The 8,771-nt window shown below is 50.9% G+C and overlaps 1 long non-coding RNA gene across 1 annotated transcript; it reads right to left on the bottom strand.

Moving 5' to 3' along the window:
* Positions 1–664: 664 nt before the first annotated feature.
* LOC115851237 (uncharacterized) lies at positions 665–2,585 on the bottom strand. Its single transcript, XR_004038679.2, has 3 exons — positions 2,449–2,585; positions 1,796–1,914; positions 665–1,171 (listed from the first exon to the last, which is right to left on the bottom strand). It is a non-coding gene; the product is annotated as an uncharacterized lncRNA (long non-coding RNA).
* Positions 2,586–8,771: the final 6,186 nt, after the last annotated feature.

Below are 8,771 nucleotides of genomic sequence, written 5' to 3'. Positions count from 1 at the left end.
ATCAGTCAGTGTCCCTCCCTCCCTCTCTCTCTCTCTCTCTCTGTCTCCTTCTCTTTGATCCTCTCTCTATCTGTCTGTCTCTCTCCATCTGTCTTGGTCTCTCCCCAGCCTTGCAGACACACACACACACACGCACACACACACGCACACACACACACACACACACAACACACGCACACGCACACACACACACACACACACAACACGCACACACACACACACCTGTCTGCCCAAGGCCTGAAGCTGCTTCCTCTCCGGTGCTCTTGCATTTACTCTCTGGCAGGTTTACAGTAAATAAATATGACTGTAGGTGCCGTGTCTTCCCATCTGCCTGGGGCCCAGGTGCCTTTGCTTCCCCACAAATTCAGCAGAAGGACACAGCCCAGGGTTCGGCCCCGCTGGGCCACAGTTAGCTATTCTGAGGCCCCAGGCGTCTCCGTAACCTCCCTGGGTTTGCTTCCTCTTATAGAGTGAGGTTGTTTATGCCTCAGGGTTTGCCGGGAGGAGTACATGAAAGGTGTTGAAAACGGGCCCGGTTCTGCCCGCCGACCGCCACGTCGGGCTCCTGACAGGAGCCCAGGCAGGGGACCCCGCAGGCCGCAGAGCCGAGGGACTGGACAGGCCAGGAGGCCACGGGCGCAGAGGAGGCTGTGGGCAGGGAAAGAGCACACAGAGGGTCAGTCAGCGAGGGTCTCTGACCCACCCCGAGCATCACCCCCGCTCCGCCAGGCAGGCGGCATCTTCCGTGGCAAGAACCACGGGGGAGGGCTCTTTGGGGAAGTACTTTAAAGCACAGAGTTAAAGTCGAGATCATCGGTGATAAGGAGGCAGAGTCAGTCCCCAACCCAGTCCTGAAATTACAAAACAGAGTCTGAGGGGCTATAAATTCAGGGAAGAAAAATACTTAAGGGAGGCAGAAGGTCCAGGGCAGAATGTGCAGAAGAAAAGATTAACTGAGACATTCCATTCACCTGCCTGAGTATTTTATATTTCTCACATATGTTTCTTCTGAACAGATACGGTCGTAACTGCTCAGCGTGAAGGGAGAATAAAGCAGGAAGCTCCCCTGCGCAGAAGATAGCTGTGACATGGGGGAGGGGAGATTATTGGGTGATGGGTGACCCTTCACGTGCGTTTGAAGACAGATGAGCTCTTTCCTCATCCCTAAAGCCTTTAAAAAAAAGAGACAATTTACTGTTTGACTTTGGGGATCATTAGAAAGCATTTGTAACTTCCAGCATGATTGAAATACAAACATTTTAGCAAAAAAGTAAATATATGAAAGGAGAAGCTAGTTCTTTCTAAGTATCAACGTCAAGCTAAGGTAGAAATTAAATATATAAGAATTGCTAATTCATAAGAATGAGAGAGAAAGGATAATTATGTCAGAGAAGATACCCCAATTATTGTATCAAATCATACTGTAAAATTTGAGGAAACAGAATCTTTATCTTTTATGACCGACTGAATGCACTTGTCCCCCAAATTTGTATGTTGAAGCCCGAGCCCCCAGTGGGATGGCATTTAGAGGCGGGGCCTTGGGGGACAGTTAGGGCAAGATGAGGTCCTGAGGGCAGGGCCCCCAGCGGGATTGGGAAGAGGTCACGTGGGCACACGTGGCTGTACTTACAGGCCAAAAATAACACCAACCCCGCTGGCACCACCATCTCTAAATTCCCGTGAATTAAACCACCCAGTCCATGGTGTTCTGTCACAGCTGCCCCCTTTGTACGCACAGAAGAGAACGTGGGAAGAGCCGAGAGAGCACTTAGGACCGGAGGAAAGAGAAACTTACTTCCTGCATCTTCTTCTTATGACCAGGAGGGTAGCTGGGCGACTAACCCGAGGCTGTCTTCATCCATCTGGTCAGACACATTCACTGAGCACCCACTGTCTCAGGAGCCGTGCCGCCTGCTGTGGGGTGACAGGAAAACACGGGGCGCCCGCGCTGGGGAAGCTTTGTGTCTCGCTGGAGGAAATAAGCAAACAGCAAGGGCGACCAAGCAGCCCCTGAAGAGGCCAGTGCCCATGCAGTGGGGCCCGAAGAAGCAGAGTTTGGACTCCGTGTGGACAGCACAGTTAGAGGTTTAACTGGGAGAAGGCGGTGCTGCGCTGGGCTGGGCTGGGCTGGGGGGCTGAGGAGGGAAGAGGAGGGGGACGGGGGAGCGGAGGGCTGAGCAGGTGCCTGGAGCTGGGGTGGGAGGGACGCTGAGTGGTCCTGGTGGGGTGGACCCAGGGGGTCCAGGTCCCAGCCCATATGCGAGAGGGGGTGGGCCACCATCAGTAAGCAGCGTCACTAGCGCCCGCAGAGTTGGGGCGGGTGGGGGATGGGAGAGCTTCCGGGGGAAAGGGGGTGCAGGTGTGATGGAGGCCAGGGGGCAGGGGAAGCTGGCAGGGTTACTGCAGGTAACCTGATGAGATGGGTGAGGCGCACTTGGGGGTCCTCACCTGGTCCTGAGCTGGAAGCAGGGACAGAAGGTGGGGCAGCTGTCCGTCGCAGGGCGGTCCTGCCCGGCTGCGGGTGCCGATCGTCACAGCTGTTCCTGCGCAGCTTCCTCGTAGACGGCCTGTGCAGACTGCAAGCCGGCTTCCTGTGGGTCTGACTCACGGGATGTTTAGTGAAGACGAGGGGAGGACTGGCTTCCTGGGCAGGTGGCCGAGGCTGAGGCTCCAGCCCCGTGTTCACAGGAGGTCTGGCCGCTGGTCGGTGTGTGCTCGGTCTCTCGGAAGCCAGGAGAACCTGCTAGACTTGTGTTTGGAGAGGCCTGTGACCCAGCTGTGCTGAGATGGGTCTGAGGAGAGACAGGAGGTCCGGCCCCGGCCAGGGACCCAGGCAGGGGCGTGGCGGGGACCGGCGCCACGGTGAGAGGTGCCGCGGAGGGATGCACACGCGGCAAGACACGCAGCTCGTGGCCATTCTGTGGTCAGGGAGCCCGCGGTCTCTTGCAGAAGCCACCGAGGCAACGGTGGCATAGAATCCACGGACAGCTCAGGAGTCCTCCCAGCGTCGTTCATTTGCCCCAGTGAGGAATGAGAATTCTCACTGAAACAAGAACATATTCTTATCTCTGAGAGGAACATCCCTGTAGAAACAAGAATTTCTAATCAGAATCTTTTTCCATCTTTAAAATTTGACTCTCTTTTTAGTTTGTTATTCCCTTTTATTTGTTATTCCTTTTTATTTCCCTTTTTATGTTTCCTTCAGCCATGGTCTCCTACCCAAGGATAAAATCCACAGCAAATCCACACTTAACAAATCATTAACCCTATTGCACTTTCACTTCATTTTCCTTAATTATTTTCCTCCATCTCCGTGCCCTCGTCCCATCTGGGGACACATGCTGGATTTTCAAATTCGGTCTCTGTGACACACTTCACCTCCTGGGTGACAGGCGACGGTGGCAGCATCTCCGGTTGGTGACAGTAGTGGTGTCAGTCCCTACTAACATGGCAGCATCCCCATCGCCAGTCTTGTCGCGGCTGCACATCCCGGGTTGGCATCCTTGCTGACAGAGAAGGAGGAGAAGAACGCACACCTGGAGCCTGGAGGACCAGAGGCCAGTGCAGGGGGCTCACGTGGACCACAGCGCGTCCACACGCGTGCACAGCGGAAGCCCCTTCCGCTCCGGTCCCCCCAACCAAGGGAGCCCCTAGGCTGTCTGTAATGAGTAAAGTCACTTCTAATCCCTAGTGATGCAGGGCAGTGCACAGCGAAGGGGCTTATTAAAGTACTAAGTACTCAGGCTGATCCCCAGAGGCTAAGGGAGGATTTCCACCCCGGCCTGAATAGGTCTGGTACCCACCAGAGCCCGGGCACTCCTGCTGTGTAACTTTGCAAAACACTTCTGGCAGCAGCTCTCTGAGCCACGTCTGGAGGACAGCCGGTCCTCAGCGAAACAGCGTATTGTCCCCGTCATCTACTCAGCATCTGTATGACCCAGATGGTCCTGGAAGAGACCACAGCCTTCCCTATCCTTCACAACACCCGACGTTCCTGTTGCTTTTACACTGCTTTCCTGGGTCTCCGAGATCAAGTCTTTAAGTAGCTCAGCACGACAGTAACTTCCTTCAGGGAAGGTTTGTGTCTGATGCACAAACGAGTCACTGAAAAACAATCAAAACACAGAGTCTTCCTCTGGGACGTTTACAAGGATGGCATCAGAGCATGCCAACAGCGGAACGCCTCCCTGTGGCGACCACGTACGTCCGTGTGCTGACAACTTCTGGACTCAGTTCACTAAGGGTGCAAAGCAAACACATCTGTGTTTGGGGCGATCAGCCTTCATGATTTGCTCGACGCTGTAAACCAACACTTGTTTTGTCCGACCCTGGCAGGGATCCTGAGACTGGCGGAGGGATTTCACCTCACTCCAAGTTGCAAAATTCAGGTGATGATCATAATAGTCCCTGGAGTCGAATTTCATTTCTATTTATTTATTTGCTGTCAAGTATCTTTTTATTTTGCCACAGTTCAAACTGTTGGAAACACTGCAATTGGTAGGATCTGGAGTTGAGCGGATCCACAGAGTTTGCTTGTATTTAAGCCTGTTAGGAGCTCTTGTACGTTCCCCCGAAAAAGATCCCATGCACAGCTAGGAAAGGCGACAAAAACACATTAAAGAAACTTCCTGTGTGTACACCTCCGTCACACATCTTCAGGAGGCTGTAGAAATCCAAACCGGCCACTTGATTGGCTGGGGAAACTGGGACGATATTAGAAGCCCGTTTAATACGAAGATTGTACTTTTACATATAATTAAGGAAGAAGAGTTTATCATGGAATTCTTAGGAGCCATTGGCTGAGATGGTGTCGACTGGCTGGGTTAGGAGACATGTTAACTCAGATTGACCGCGCAGCTGGCCGTGGCTGGGGTGCGGCATCTGCTGTTTACCGTTAAAAAGTGTCTGTGATTAATGGTTAATGTTCACACACTGCTTCCCCAGGGTTTCCCTTCGACCGTCAGGACACCTCTGTGAGGTCCACAAGGTGGGCTCTGACACCGACACCACCTTTGAAAGCTGAAGGCTCTAAAGCAAACGGGTGAGTGGAGAGCCAGGTCACCCCCGGCCGTCCTGTCCGAGGTCAGGCCCGTGGCTGCCCACTAGACACCTGCCAGGCCCATCAGGCTCACCGGTAGCCTCCACCGGGCACCACACTGGACTCGGAGAGAATGGAAGGTTCTCGGGTCACATCCGGCGGCTGGGGCACAGGGCCCAGGCCTTCATGTGCTGCTCAGGGGCTCCCCACGCTGGCCAGGCCCGAACGGACCTGCCCACTCCTCTGAGGGCGGGCGTTAGGTTGGACCACAGCGGTGCCCCGGGGAGCACCTTTCTGTCTTCTGTCCACGGGAGCAGAAGGGCTCCCCGCAGACAGGGCCACAGCTTTGGCAGGAGCTTCTGCAATGCTTGCAGGAGTTTCTGTGGCTTCTGTAACCTTTCCCTCAAACTCGGCGGCTTCAAACAGCACAGATTAACTGTCTTGAGGTCCTGGAGGTTTGGGTCCTGAATAGATCTCACGGGGCTCAATCCAGGGGTCAGCAGGGCTGGCTCCTTCCAGAGAGTCCAGGGCAGAGTCAGTCCCTTTCCAGCTTCCAGAGGGGCCCGCGTTCCCCAGCTCAAGGCCGCTCCAGCGTCCACAAAGCCAACACCTTCAGGCTGAGTCCTCTCACACCACCGCCCCCGGCTTCCTCTCTCTCTGCCCCCTTGTCCACTTGTAAGGACACCTGTGATTCCATAGGGCCCATCTCGAGGATCCAGAATCATCTCCCATCTCAGGTCTGCAGACCAGCGCACTTCGTTCCCCCTTTGCCCTGAGAGGTGACATATTCGCAGGCTCCGGGCACGAGGACGTGGGACGTGGACATCTTTGGGGCCGTTCTTCTGCCGACAGCAGAGGTTAGATTTCACTCCCCCAGCAGAGAGCGTGTGACTCCCTATTTTCTCACTCCTTGCCAAGAGTTTGTGTCACTGGACTCTGTGATATTCCCCATCTGGTGGCTATGGAATGGTGCTTGGTTACGGTTTTAATTCTTGTTTCTCTGTTTACAAGTGAGCTTGAACATCTCTTCGTATTTTTATTTGCCTTTCACCTTCCTTTTGTGAATTACCTGTACATATCCTTTTGTCCCGTTTTCCTAATTTTTTTTCACTGATATGTAGGAGTCTTTATAATTTAGAGACTAATTCTTGGTCACCGATAAGACACAGGTGTTGCAAATATCACTTCCCAGCCGAGGGTGGTCTTTAACTTTGCTCGTAGATTTTTTTTGCGGAACACAAGGTTTTACGTCAGTGTAGACAAATGTGTGAATCTTTTCACTTATGGTTTGTGGATTTTTAAAAATCTTATTCATAGAATTCTTCTTTTGTATGATATTGCAAAGATCTTTTTATATTTATTAAAAGTTTAAAATTTTTGCCTTACCACATAGGTCTCTAGTCCACTGGTGTGTGTGTGTGTAAAGTTCTCCTAGTTTTGCATGTCCATCTTCCATGATGACTTCACCCCATCATGGACAAACCCAGTCTTCTCCCCCCCGTCCTCAGCTCTGCTCCCTGAATGCCCTCGCAGCACGCATGGGAGTATCTTTCTGGAGGGGTATCTGTTCTGTTCCCTGTTCATCCTTCCAACCTCCCAGGACCACAGCTAAACTCTACAGCTGTTAATAGTGCTGACTTGGCTGATATCCCAACTTTTCTTCTTCAAAGTTGTCTCGGTCATTTGGGCTCTTCATTCTTGCATGTGACTCACAGGGTCACCTTGTCAAGTTCTGTGCGAATCCTCTTTGGAATTTCCATGGAATTGCATTTAAGTGTGTAGATTAACTGGGGGGTACTGCCATCTTTATGACAGAGTCTTACTGTCACTTACCGTTTTTGTCTACTTTATGTATCTCAGTAAATTTTAAAATTTCCTCCTTAAGGTTTTGCCCATTTTTGTTACATTTATCACTACGTACCTTTTTTAATATTATAAATGAAATTGGAATTTTAATTTATGTTTTACAATTATTGAATGCTACGTGTGCTTGTGTGTGTGTGTACGTGTATCTGTCTTTTATTCCGCAACCTTCTTGAACTCTCTTATTAGTTTTAAGAGTTTTCCTGTGGCTTCTCTGGGATCTGCCCTGGATTGTATACAGCCAAAACCAGCCGCGTTTGTTTGGGCCCAATAAATACCACTCTGCTTTCCTACCCAGGTTCTGAAGCGGCTAAACAATAAGTCAAAATCCAAGCAGCCGGAAGTAGTAGCACCAGCTCTACGTGAGAAAAAGCTGTTAGAGAATATATAACATCTACAGACAAGTGGGCTTCCCAATAACGAACCCCGAATCAGCAGATGTGCCCCCGGTTATCAGACCGCCGGCCCTTCCCTGGGATTAGGGCCTAACCACTTAGCTGACCACATGTCTTTGGAAGGTGAGGGGCCCACATTCCCTGGGACAGACGGCTTCCCAGGGGCCGGGGAAGGTGACAGCCAGGCCTCATGCAAAATAAAACTTCGGAGCCCTGTTCAATTCAACTTGTCAGGATGTTTATTTGCCATTTACCGTCATTCCATGTACGGAAAAATTAAAAAGTTATCTTGCTAGCATGAATGTGGCCGCTCGTGTTTATATCGTACAACCGGTTTCTAAGGTAAACACAAGAATGCTAACTGTGCGGGCCCTTACCGCAGTTACACAATCTATACTTCGCAGTTCACCCTGCTGTGTGCACGGCTCCCAGCCCCTCCCGGGCGCACTGGTGAGTGAGGACAGACCCAAGGGAAAGGCATCCGTGGGCGCCCACACTCCCCTCCTTCCCTGGCATCCTTTTCAGTATTAACTGAAAGTTAATACTGAAAGTTCTTAGGACACGTGGCCTTTGTTCCACAAAAGTACAGGTTGGAGAGGAAAGCGTGGGCTCTCGGGCCATCAGTGCCCAGGTACGGGGTCGTTACCTTGAACCCCCACCATCGAAGGCCCCCAAGTCCTGTGCTCACAGGCATTGTGGCTGCACTGTGGCCAACCAGACCGCGAGGACCATAGCAGACACCTTCAGGCTCCACGTCCCCGGGATGCAACACAGGCCAAGACAAGATGGTTAACAAAGGAGCGTTTGTCAATGGAGTCACCTCTGCCTGGAGGGAAGGGTTTGGGGAGGAGAAAGGTGCGAGAGAGAGAAGGGTTTCTCCCTAACAAACACCGACTGTAAATCTAACCCTGCCTTTTCGATTTGCTTTTCTAGTATCACTCTGCCCGCTGGGACCTCCAGGCCATGTAAACAGCACCCAGAAAGCAATAGAAAGAAGGCTAGTGAGCATTCTTTTACCATTTTAAAGAAAGTTCTTCTAATAGCTCACAATGTTTTTGTGATTTTTGGTAAATACGTTATTTATTTTTAGGTTAAGGAAAACTTCTCTTCTGATTTGAATACACAAATATTATTGAAAAATGGTGTGAAATTTAATATTTTTTAGATTATCGTGTTTTTTTCTCCTGTCATCTCTTAATAAAACGAGTTGCATTAATAAAATGTTAACCCAATCGTGCATGCGTGGAATGAACAATATTGGCTGTGAAGATTTTGTTTGCACTCTTGTAAATCATTTTATTGTGGAAAGTTTTAAACATATACAAAAGGAGAGAGAATAGGACTTCCAGATGCCCACAGTATGGTTTCAACACGTGTCTTTTCATCTGTACCCCACCTGCGTTCCCACCACCACTCAGACTTCTGCCAAGTCCAGACGTGAAATTATTACATGCGTTTTTTTTTTTTTTTTTTTT

This window comes from Globicephala melas, chromosome 14 (genome assembly GCF_963455315.2).
Source record: "Globicephala melas chromosome 14, mGloMel1.2, whole genome shotgun sequence".
NCBI classification, from domain to species: domain Eukaryota; kingdom Metazoa; phylum Chordata; class Mammalia; order Artiodactyla; family Delphinidae; genus Globicephala; species Globicephala melas.
Note: the sequence above shows the minus strand (reverse complement) of the source record. Positions and strands in the feature narration are given on the sequence as shown.